Consider the following 12359-nt stretch of genomic DNA (forward strand, 5'->3'; position numbering starts at 1 on the left):
ATAAAAAATAAACTTACATCCTAATAGTGTAATTATTTCAGAATATCTGGAAATATGTATAAACATGCATTCTTTTATACCCAACAATTCCATTTCTAGGTATTTATTGCAAGGAAATAGTTCAGCAAATGCAACAAAGTTACATAGACTCTAGGATTCCCAAAGATTTAATCAGAAGTATCAAGAAATTATGCCATATATATATATATATATATATATATATATATATATATATATATAAATAAATTATGCTATACAGACCAATGGAATAAAATCAGGAATACAGAAATAAAGCTACACATATATGGTTGAATGATTTTCAACAAGAGTACCAAGATTTTTCACTGGGGAAAGGACAGGACAGTTTTCAACAAATTGTGTTGAAATACTGGATATCCACATGCAAAAGAATGGATGTGGAAACATCATACATCATATATAAAAATTCATCAAAATGGATGAAAGACCTAAACATAAGACCTAAAATAATAAAATCTTTACAAGAAACAAAGGGGAAAACCTTGATAATGTTGGATTTGACAAAGACTTAACTATAACATCAAAAACAGAGGTTACAAAAGTCAAAGTAGGAAATTTGGATTATATCAAAATTTAAAACTACTGTAAATCAAAGGACACAAATAACAGAGTGAAAAGGCAACTTATGGAATGAGAGAAAATACTTGCAAGTCATATATCTGATAAGGGGTTAATAAGCAGAATATATAAGAGAACTACTACAAAAGTGTCTCAGCATAATAAAGGGTGTTTATGACAAGACCACAGCTAACATTATACTCAAGGTGAAGAGTTAAAAGCTTTCTTTCTAAGACCACAAATAGAACAAAGATGTTCACTCTCACAACTTCTATTCAACCTAAGACTGGAAGGCCAACCAATAGCATCAGGCAAGAAAAAGAAATAAAAGACATCCAAATCAGAAAGGAAAAACTCAAATTCAAATAATCTCTGTTTGCAGATGACATGGTCTTCTATACAGAAAATCCTAAAGACTCTACCAAAAAAATATTAGACGAATAAAAATAAATTAAGTAAAGTTACAGGATACAAAAACAATGTACAAAAATCAATTCTGTGTCTATATACTAACAACAAACTATCTGAAAGAGATATTAAGAAAGTAATCTCATTTATACTAGCATCAAAACCAGTAAGATACTTAGTAATAAATTTAATCAAGTAGATGGAAGATCTGTACACTGAAAACTATAAGATGTTGATAAAAGAAATTGAAGACACAAACACATGGAAAGACATCCAATGTTCTTGGCTAAAAGAATTAATATTATTTAAATGTCCATACCACTCAAAGAGTTCTATAGATTCAATTCATTCTCTTTCACAATTCCAATGGTATTTTCCATAGAAATAGAACAAAAATTCCTAAAATGTATACAGAACCACAAAAGACCCTAATACCCAAAGCAATCTTGAAGAACAAAGCAGAAGTATCATATGTCCTGATTTCAAACTGTATTACAAAGCTATAGTACTCAAAACTGTATGGTACTGGCATAAAAACAGGCACACAGAAAATGGGAATAAAGAGCCCAGAAATAAAACCATATATAAAGGTTAACTAATTTTTGACAAAGGTACCAGTAATACATAATGGGGAAAGGATAGTCTCTTCAATAAACTGAGAAGGGAAAACTGGATATTTGTTTGCAAAAGAATGAAATTGAACCTCTATCTTACACAAAGTTAACTCAAAATGGATTAAAGACATGAACATAAAACCTGAAACCATAAAACCAAAAGAAAGCATAGATTTAAAGCTCCCTGACATTCTGTTGGTGTTGGCAATGATTTCTTAGGTAAGACACCAAGCCAACAGGAAACAAAATCTGAAATAAACACATAAGAGTAACATCAAAATGAAGAGATTTGCACAGCAAAGGAAACGATCAATAAACTGGAGGCAACTTACAGAATGGGAGAAAATATTTGCAAATCATATATCTGATAATGGGAATAATATACAAAATACATAAAGAACTCATACAGCTCATTAGCAAAAAAGTAATCCAATTGAAAATGGGCAAAGGAGCTAAGCAGATATTTGTCCAAAGAAGATATACAAATGCAAATCAAAACCACAATAAGATACCATGTCACACCTATTAGGAGACAACTATAAAAAATAAGAGGTAAGCGCTGGTGAGGCTGTAGAATAAAGGGAACCCTTATAAATGTTGGTGGGAATATATAATGGCACAGCCTTTATGGTAAACAGCCTTGTGGTTCCACAACAATTAAAAATAGAACTTGTAATTAATAGACAATAAAACTATCTTTACACACATAAAGATTGAAAATGACAAAGGCAAGATCTGCTTGCCTATTAAGCTAAATACAGGTCTTGATTTGTATACCGGTGGTTCTCAGTTTTTCAAACTTGAGGGTGTATCAGAATCACCTCAATTGCTTGTGAAACACAGATTACTAGATCCTGTGCCAGTTACTAATTTAGTAGGTTTAGGGTATGCTCAAGAAGTTGTATTTCTAACAGTTTCCATAAGATGCTGATGTTGCTGGTCCTGGCTCCATACTGAGAAACCACCAATGTATACTGATTTCACAATGCATGCTCTCTCCATTTTTTACTTTCCAAAGGAAAATGCCTAACTCAAACTCTGCTACTGTCTGCTGATCCAAAACCTATGTGGCAATCTCTTGGGTATCCTACATATGACAGCCTGCTTTAGTGAGAGCCATGAAATGTGATCCCCTCTGTGATGAAATGGGTCTGCATAAGCTGCTACAAGTTGTTTTTTTCAAGAGAGGATTACAAATTTTTCTCCTCAGTGATGCCATTCCCATGGTCTAAAATTATATACAGTTTTTCACTGGCTAGATGAATTCCAAAAAATTTGTACATGTATATTTCATATCATAAACATTAAATCTCAGATGGACATAAAAGCAAAGGTAAAACATTCAAAGTACAGAAAAGTTGTCCAATAGGAAGTTTATCATATTGCTAGAAAAACAGAAATTATTAGATGTGAAGACAAAAGGAAAAACAAAGAAATCATGACTCAACTGACTACATATGATTAAAAATAATTTCTCTATATCAAAAATATAATTAAAAAGGAAAGAAGTCCCAGCAAATATTAAAAGCAATTCTGAGAGACTACTTATAAATACACTTTATGAAAAAAGCTTATAGATACTGATAAAAATAGATCAATAATATAGTAGATAGAAAAGCAATGGATGTGAAAATGCAATTCTAATGTGTTAAATGCAATCAGGAATTCTGGAAATGGTAATGGGCTTTTTGTAGTAAAATAAATGCGAATTAAAACAAAAGAGAGAGAGCAGTGCATTTAAGAATTACTAAAAACAATAAATTTTAATATGTCTATGTATAATAATTGTTTCTGGTGTGATACATAAATTAGTATAATAACTTAGAGATCAATTTTAGAAAATTTATCAATAACCATATATATAGATATGTCATCAGCCTTTGAGTTAGCACCTTTTCATGTTAAAACTGATTCTAAAAGTAAAAAAACTCCAAAAAATTGAGGATACTCATTATAGTGTATCTATTTTAAAATTGGAAATAATTACCTAACTATTGTTGTATCTGTGCTTAAGTTAAGCAAATTGCTTCTATCAATTTAATAATACATTATATGACATTTAACTGGCATTTAATGATACTCTGAAGCAATAAGGGAAACATAATTTTAGGTAAGTAAAGAACAAGCCAAGTCTATATGTATAACCATTATGTGGTAATAACTATATAAAATTATATCTATGGTGGATGGAAGAAAAGATAATTAGTCACCTAAGAGGGATAAAGATTATAAATATCTTTCTTGTCTTAATTTATTATTTTTAAAATTGCGTTATAAACACTTCACTATTAAAAAAAGACAAGCACACCTCTCTCCTACTTATCAAGGAAAGAACAACTAGGTTTTGCTCCTTCCTTTACTAAAACAGGGCTGTTACTGTACTTCATTTGGCAAAATCTGGCCTTTGGGCCAAATCCAGCCAGCTGCTTGCTTTTTGTATGACCTGTGAGCTAAGAAAGGTTTTCAAATTTTTGAATAATAATTTCCCCTCACTGTTATTTTTGAGTATAAGAGAAAAGATCAAACTGCTTATAGTAGCTGTTTTGGAGTACTGGAATAAGTGCTATTATTTGTGAAATAATAAAACAAGAAAGAAAAGTTTAATGAGAGGATCACCCAACATGGTAAGTGCTTCCATTCTAGTTTCTTTGTCCTATAGAAAGATACTTCAGTCTTTCCCCTGCTTGAAAATCCCACATTCTCCTATTGCTTCTTTACTTTTTGATGGCATACTTGGAAATATGAAATGCCATTGTGCTTCCTTCCCTCTACACTACTAAATAATTAAATTGTAAAAACAATGTCCTGTACGTTTTAAACCAAGATACTTAGGATCACCTTGATTTGGCTACAGATCCCCTGTATGTGTAAATAAACACTAAGAGCACCCCTCCATCCCCCCCATCCCCCCCCCCCCCCCCCCCCCCCGCCGTCTGGGGAGACCAGTAGGCTCTGTCATGATTCACTGCCTTGAATTGAACCTACCCACTTTCGACCCCTGGATGTACTAAAAGTCTAAGGAAAAGTACAGTGAAGTGGGTCCACCTAAACGCAAAGAAAGAGATGAGGGCACTGAATCTGGCAGGCCCTCTCACAAAAAATAATTTGACTTCTTTTAAATTTGCAGGTACTTTATCCAATGCTGCACTGAAAACAACAAACAAGAAAGGTGTTCTTTTACTGCCATTATCACTTACAAAATATGAAAAAAGTATGCAATTCAAACATGGCATTTTTGTATGGAAAGTCTTTTTTTTTCTAAAAACAAAGTAGTCTAGCAAAAAAAGTATTAAGGAGTAAAGTAATTATAAAATAAAAAACAAAACAAGAAATGAAGTCTCCTTTTACTTTGGTGCCTATTCCCTTTCTCTAAAGGGTAAGTACCACTTTTTAATTTTTTCTTTTCTGTTATTTTTAAAAAACAAATATATATTTGACTCTGTATATATGCATGTTATCTCCAATATAAACACAAACAAAACTATACTCTCTCCATTTTTTCCTCTGCTCTCATGAATTTAATGTATTTTGAAGATCTCTTCATAATGCCTTTAAAAATTATGTCATTCTCTCCAATGCCTGCATGGTTCACCAGAGATTGCAGGAATCTATGCCATAAAATAAATCATATTCCCCTAGATTGAGCTTTCAACATCTGTGGCCCCTATAATATTTGAATTGATCAAATATTTTGAACGAAATGATTTAACTAATAATTAGCATAATTTTGACTAATCAAATATTTATATAATTGTCATTTTAAAACTTATTAGTATGAGATTCATTTATTCTCTTAAGATGCATCCCTTCACAGTGCCACAAGCCAGTCACTGAGGCAGAATGCACTTTAGGAAGCCAAAAGTCACTCAGACATATGCAAGCAAATGCAGAGAATTGTTCTGCCCTCTGTATGGGTAGAAGTCTGTTGGTTCAGAATCTGGAGCTGATAAAGGTTACAGACATGAGTTGTTCCTTCTCTGTATCTTTCAAATTCAGGCAAAATTGAAACAGGAATCATTTATATCTATTGCCTTATCCTTTATCCATTTAGAGAAACACAGAATGAAGATTCACAGAATGAAAAAGGAATCTGACACAGCTTAACAGATGTTGATCACACAGGTTTGTTTTGGAAGAAAGCAAAACAAAGAAAAAAAAGTATGCATTTCTATGCAATTCAATCATTTGTTAGTATAAACATTTTTTGGGGAAATCAGAAATCAAATTTGCTTTGAGTAAAGCCTATGGTATAAATTATTCCTTAGAGACACTATGCTTATTTCCTTAAAAAAGTATTAAAATTTAGGGAGGGTAGAAAACATAATTATTTCAGTGGGTAAACACTGGTGTTTATTTAGCTTTAGAGACTTAGAAACATCTTTGGAGCTGTGCATTTTCTAAAGCCAAATACTTGCAAATAAAAATGTTAAGCTTTGAAATGGCAATCTAATTACAATGTAAACAAAAGTAAAAGGGGAATGACAAGTTGGGATTATATTGGCAAAATATACTAAAGTGGAAGATTTAATTTCCTTAGAAGACATGGTAGGGTCATAAGTCAAAGGCATTATAAAAAAAAAAAAAGATAAACACCTCAACAGGAAAAAAGGAAAGATACAAACACATGTATACACAGACATTCAAATAACAAATGGAAAAAAAAAAGAGTTCATCTGATAAATAAAAAAGTAAATGAAAATTAAATAAAAAAAGAGTAACCCTCTTATACCTCTACAATGGACCTAAATCCATCAACAACTCTTACAGTTACTCTCAAGATAAAGTGAGACTCTGTGTCTTGTGACCTCCCTAGTCTAAGGCACTGTCATTACTCACCTGAACTATTGCAAAAAATTTCTCCAATTCTACTCTTGCTTTTCTCAAATCTACCCTACACGTTGCAGCCAAGATTATAATTTAAAAATATAAATATACCATACTATACTTGTGCTCAATGCTCTTCTCAGGGTTGCTGCTTAGAGGAGGGGAAGAACAAGATATATCCATAGAAGATTCATGAAGTCCCCTAATCAACATGCTCACAGGTTTCTACTTCTTAGGCATTTACAAATGTGTAGAGACTTGGGACACTTGGTTGCTTTTCAGAGGAGCATACCTTAACATATTAGACACTTGTAGAAGGGATGTGTTATGTTACCTAAGAATGTAGACCAAATAAAGCAAGCTGGAAATTCCTTTGTGCCTTGTGCCAACACTGAATGTATATTCAGGAATAGCCAATAAAATTAAAATGTGCTTCTCTCAAACTCCAGCAGAAGCATCCCATACCCACTGTCCCCTCATTTATAACTTCTGTCTGCTACTCTAATGTTGTCTTCATCAGGAGCTTTCTTCTTAGGGCCCTTTTCATTTATAAGTAAATCTTTGGGTTAATTCACCCTTTCCTCACCCAGCCTACAGTATATGTTAGAAAAATTTCTCAAAGCATTCTTCAAGCAGATGGTATGTTTAAAGTTAGCACGGCTGTGTAACAAATTAATCAAAATTTACCATTTTTTCAAATGTAACAAATTAATCAAATTATCATAATGTGCTATGCTCATTTTTTCTGGGGACAAGGATTTGGAAAGGGCACAGCAGGAGTGGCTTTTCTATACTTCACAGTGTCTTGGGCTTCAGCTAGGAAGATTCAAGGATGGGAATATCCCTGAATGCTTGTCCACTCCCATGTCTGGCATATGACTCAAGCATTAGGACTTAGAGTTCTGTGTGGCTTTCTCCATGTTTCTTTGCAGCATGACAGACTCAGGCTGGCCTTACTTAATGGTTCAAGGCTTTAATCATGAGTGTTACAAGCAAACAAGCAGAAACTACATCATCTTTTATGACTCAGCCTCTGGAGTTACACAATCAGTCCATGAAGGTCCAAGTAGGCACAAGCCTGATCAGATTTCAATGAGATTGCCAAAAGGAAGGGAGTGTGTCAAAGAAATTGGGGGGGGGGGGCATGTTTAAAAACCTTCTCAACACTGATCCTTGTAGTGATACAGTTATCTTTCCCCAACTGTATATTGTTTTTATCACTGTTGCGAAATTTAAGCAATTAGGGTGCAGAAGTAGCTACCAAGGCAGAGTGGCGTTCATTAGGAAAATTTACGTACCCTACTCCATTTGCAGAAAGAAATACAAATGAACATGGATATTTGAAAACAAATCTGATCACGCTGCTGATTAGAGCTCTGTTGATGACAAAAGGGGTGTTGATGCTTTACTTATTAAAGTTCTTGTACATTTCAAACTTACTTGGGATTTATGAATATGACAGTCATTGTAAAGTCAAAGATAACAGAGCTTAGAAAGAAAAATCAGGTAAGAATTAATGACAAAATTGAAAACAACACTAAAGTTGAATTTCTTTGTTTTTTCTGATTATTATCTAAAGTAGTAACAAACTGTATATGTGTTAAATATATATGTGTGTATAAAATTTTTGTTGGATGTTCAGTATTTTTACTAAAAGGTACCAAATAGAAAGTTAAGTTAGTATGGAAGATATGTAAAGATAGCAGCGGCTTTAAATACAAGCAGAAATAACATCTTGCAACTAACTTTTTAATTTTTTTTAATGTTTATTTTTGAGAGAGAGATAGAACACAAGCAGGGGAGGGCAGAGAGAGAGAGGGAGACACAGAATCCAAAGCAGGCTCTAGGCTCTGCTGTCAATACACAGCCTGACACAGGGCTCGAACTCACAAGCCACGAGACCATGACCTAAGCCAAAGTTGGACGTTCAAATGACTGAGCCATCCAGGCACCCCATGCAACTAATATTTGAAAAGTGGAATGTGTGTGTGTGTGTGTGTGTGTGTGTGTGCGCACACATGCACATCTGGCCAAATGCAGTTATATCTCAAGTATTCACACATATGGAACTAGGTCTTTAATGATACAGTTTTGATATGCACAATATGCAACATATTTGGCATATTTTTGTTTAGATATTTATAACTAAATATAGTTAGTAATTTAAATTGTGCTAAATATATTTTAATGCTTTTTATTTTCACAGTATCTTAAAACATGTGCATTTAAGGACTATCATTTCAACCATTAGCTCTTAATAAGGTAGGCTTTTAGAAATATCAGTTCAGAGAGAATTCTGGGTAATTAACTAATGGCTATTTAGGACCTTGTTCTATACACCTTTCTTAGAATTAAGATATTTTTATAGGAGAAATACTCTGTTGCTAACACACTAATGTCCTTTAAAAACAGATGGAATTTTTATACTCAAGAGTCCAATTAGTACTTCTTAGTGAATTCTTATCCTAGTTTCTGTTTTGGGATTGGGGAATATTATCCCTTAAAGAAACATATTTGTAAAATATTATTGATGCAAATGTCTCTTAGCCTCAAGTGGAAATGCTAAAAATGATCATGCAACATTATTAAACATTATAACTATGTCATATCCTTTCTTTCCTCAGAGGAGCTCTTTTAATTTTTAAGTTCTTATCTCTTATATTCCCCTGAATCTCATAATTTATTCCATTATTTCAATGATAAGCAAATAAAAACATATATATTGTATAGGGCCTAATGCCATACTTAAAAAGAGGGATGCTGGGTGGCTCAGTCTGTTAAGCATCTGACTTCAGCTTAGGTCAGGATCTCACAGTTCGTGGGTTTGAGTCTCATGTCAGGCTCTGTGCTGACAGCTCGGAGCCTGGAGCCTGCTTCGGATTCTGTGTCTCCCTTTCTCTCTGGCCCTCCCCTGCTTGTGCTCTCTCTCAAAAATAAACAAACTTCTGAAAAACAATAAATAAAAATAAAAATAAACATACATTCTATGAAGTATCATACACTAATAGTATCAGGTATAATATTAGTCTTTATCAAAGATCCCAACTTCCTTTTGTGGTAGGAGAGGGGATAAAAATAGAAGATAGATATATAAATTAAATTTTCTGTGCAATATTCCTGATATATTTTATTCAAAAATTGTTTGCCATAAGCCATCTGTTCTTTAATAAATCCTTTAGAGTCATTTTGAATTACAGAAAAAGAGATTAATTTTCATCAAAATCACCAACAAAAGAGAACACTAAACCATGTTTGAGTTTCCAGATTACACAGAGATATAATTCCAGACTAAAGAATCCCAGTCACCTAAATTTTCAGACAAAGTAGGAAAGAATTTCAAGAATAATAAAACATACATTTTCATGCTAAAAACTAAGATAAATATGTCTCACATCTCATAAACTTTCATTATTTTTTTCAAGGGTACAGATTGAAAGAATATTTGACCAAAATGATTATGTGAGAATGACCATCCCATTCTTGTTTCCAGTGATAAGGGACATGAAAATAAATGCCTACCATTAAATAGCTGAATTTGCAGCAACTGGGTATAGTTGCTGGGGTGCAGATATTCATCCTTGGCAACTGACTCTCCTTTAACAGATACTGATGTGGCTCAAATTCACATCTTTGGAAGTGATAAAGAGAATAATCAACAAGTCAACAGCAAACAGCAAATTTAATCAAGGCTTCAGAAGAAACTCTAATAAAATCTTTTGGGTCTTAAAAATGAAAAAGAAAGATCTGATTTAAAAATACTTTAAAAATTATCTTAAGCATTGTCTGAAAAATTTTTCAAAAAAACATACTTAAGAATATTTTTTAGAAAATGTGTATATATGTATATACACACTGATCATTAATAGTACTATTATAATCTATAAAATATTTTTAAAAATAGAAATATGGTGTAAAATACCATATTATACCAACTAAAACAAAGATAAAATTTGAAGAGCTAAAATGAGCTGTCTTACATTCCATAAAGAAGGGTAGAGATTATTTTATGTAGTTTAAAAATCTGATTTATTTTACTTAAAAAGTTGACTTACATTTAAAATTGATTTCTACATAGAATGAATTTAAGTGAGTTTTGAAAAATGTAAGGTAACTGACAGCTAAACTAGACTGTTTGTCTTTTGGGTTTTTTTGTTTTTTTTTTTAACGTTTATTTATTTTTGAGACAGAGAGAGACAGAGCATGAATGGGGGAGGGTCACAGAGAGAGGGAGACACAGAATCTGAAACAGGCTCCAGGCTCTGAGCTGTCAGCACAGAGACCAATGCAGGGCTCGAACCCACGGACCGTGAGATCGTGACCTGAGCCGAAGTCGGACGCTCACCCGACCAAGCCACCCAGGTGCCCCTGTCTTTTGTTTTTTTCCAAATTGTTAGTGAAATTTTGAAGAAAAAAATAAACATTGCAAATCATAGCTGAAGATAGAAAAATAATGAAGAAACCATGAAAAGCAGTTAGCAACCTGAAAGGCTGTATAATGTATGATTCCATTTATACAACATTCCAGAAAAGGTGAAACTGTAGAGCTGGTAAACAAATTAGTAGGTGTCAGGGATTAAGGGAAGGGAAAATGTTGAGTAGGTAAAACACAGCTTTTAGGGTCACCAAACTATTCTGTATAACACTCTAATGGTTTGATACATGATATTATGCCCAAACACAGAACACAGAGGGAACTTCAATGTATGCATTTTTTTTTTAAATCACTTATGATATCAAGGGATCCCAAATGGAATACAGCCTGTGACAAAAGATTCTCACTGTATCACAAATGTATGGAAGAACTACACGGAGGAAGATGAGAGAAAAAGTGCTGACCTAAATTACTTTGAAATGAGAGGAGATTATAATTCTAAACACAAAAGGAAATATACAAAAGCATTACATTCCAGGAGCACCTGGGTGGCTCAATTGGTTAAGCATCTGACTTCAGCTCAGGTAATGATCTCACAACCCGTGAGTTCAAGCCCCACACTGGGCTCTGTGCTGGCAGTTCAGACCCTGGAGCCTGCTTGGGATCCTGTGTCCCCCTCTTTCTCTGCCCCTCCCCCGCTTGCGCTCTGTCTCTCTCTCAAAAATAAATAAACATGAAAAAAAATTAAAGAAAAAAAACATTACACTCTAGTTGATAAAGATTTTTGCCATGAGGATACAGGCTAACAGTTTTTAACCATTATACAGGTATACCAGGATTTTAAGAACTAAGTAAATGGATGATGGATGGTAGAAACCAAGTTTCTCACTATTGGAGGTGACAGGCAAGCAAGAGGAAAAGGCTAGAATGATAAACGTGGTAATGGATCAGAGTTGGAGACATCAGCATGTACTTGTTTAGCTTAATGTTGATATATATAGATGGATAAATATACAGACATCTTTAAATATTTTTTATGTTTATTTTTATTTTTGAGAGAGACAGAGTGTGAACAGGCAAGAGGCAGACACAAAATCGAAGCAGGCTCCAGGCTCTGAGCCATCAGCATAGAACCTGACACAGGGCTCGAACCCACAAACTGTGAGATCATGACCTGAGCCGAAGTCAGGCGCTTAACCAACTGAGCCACCCAGGTGGCCCTACAGACATCTTTATATACACAGGTTAGTATATACATATTTCCATGCTCTGTCACCTAACAGGTCACCAAATATTGACACTCGGGGAGAAACAAAGAAATCTTACAACCCAATTTTGGTTTTTGATACCAATCGCTGCTCTCCTCCCCCCCCCCCCCCCCCCCCCCCCCTGCAAAATGATGGCTCTTTGGAAAAATGCCTAATTCTGGGCTGGAGCAGGAAAATATATGGATAAACGCTGAGAATTTTTTAATGCTAGAAATTAAGGAAGTACTTAAAATATTAACAACAACATATGATGGGGGTATGTGAAAGTGACACAGG

The sequence above is a fragment of the Panthera leo genome, chromosome A3 (assembly GCF_018350215.1).
Source record: "Panthera leo isolate Ple1 chromosome A3, P.leo_Ple1_pat1.1, whole genome shotgun sequence".
Classification (NCBI taxonomy): Eukaryota; Metazoa; Chordata; class Mammalia; order Carnivora; family Felidae; genus Panthera; species Panthera leo.